General features: G+C 40.4%; 1 long non-coding RNA gene across 1 annotated transcript in view; it reads right to left on the bottom strand.

Annotated features, from left to right (window-relative positions):
* Nucleotides 1–274: 274 nt before the first annotated feature.
* LOC141455107 (uncharacterized) overlaps nucleotides 275–805 on the bottom strand; it is a 30,269-nt gene continuing 29,738 nt past the window's right edge. The window contains exon 3 of the long non-coding RNA XR_012459151.1: nucleotides 275–805. This exon is cut by the window's right edge and continues 1,497 nt beyond it. This is a non-coding gene — a long non-coding RNA (uncharacterized lncRNA).

The raw sequence follows: 805 nt of genomic DNA, 5'->3' as shown, positions 1-805 counted from the left end.
AGGCTGGCTACGCTGGTTAAACCAGAAACACATTTACAATTTGTAAAAGAAAAAAAAACAAACCGAACTTGGCACTATGACGCTATATATATAAAACTTATATTTCACACAAAAAGGACGCTTCTAATTTCCTTGTGAAGTCAAGGACAACTGCCTGAGACCGGTCACGTACGCAGTCCCTTCCCCCTTCCAGACCTCCAATGCAGCCAACCCCCCACTGCATCACTCTGAATTTCCCACAAGGGGGGCCGCACCTCCTTACGAGGATCCAACACCCTATTTGTAAAAAAAAAGAAAAAGAAAAACTTGATCCACTAATAAAGTTTTACTTGTAAATTTGCTGCTAAATTTTATAAATAAATGAAAATTTTTTCAATTATACTATAAATCCCAGGTAATTAGATTTGTTATTAATGTTAACTATATTAAAGGCAATTATAGAACAAAGTAATTTTTTGCAAGAAAGGAAAAAAAAAAAAATTAAAAAAATATTTCGACCTCAGATTAGGTGGGATTCCCCGCTGAATTTAAGCATATTAGTAAGCGGTGGAAAAGAAACCAACAGGGATTCCCTTAGTAGCTGCGAGTGAACAGGGATTAGCCCAGCACTGAATCCCAAAAGCATTGCTTTTAGGGAAATGTAGTGTTTGGGAGGGCTCAATTAACCCCAAGATATGTGCATTTCGCCCAAGTCCATCTTGAACGAGGCCACGGTCCCGAGAGGGTGCCAGGCCCGTTGTTGGCAAATGTCTATTTCGGGTGGGCCTCTCCTTAGAGTCGGGTTGCTTGAGAGTGCAGCCCTAAG

This window comes from Rhodnius prolixus, unplaced genomic scaffold, assembly GCF_049639745.1.
Source record: "Rhodnius prolixus isolate KJV_2025 unplaced genomic scaffold, Rpr scaffold_27, whole genome shotgun sequence".
NCBI lineage: Eukaryota > Metazoa > Arthropoda > Insecta > Hemiptera > Reduviidae > Rhodnius > Rhodnius prolixus.
Note: the sequence above shows the minus strand (reverse complement) of the source record. Positions and strands in the feature narration are given on the sequence as shown.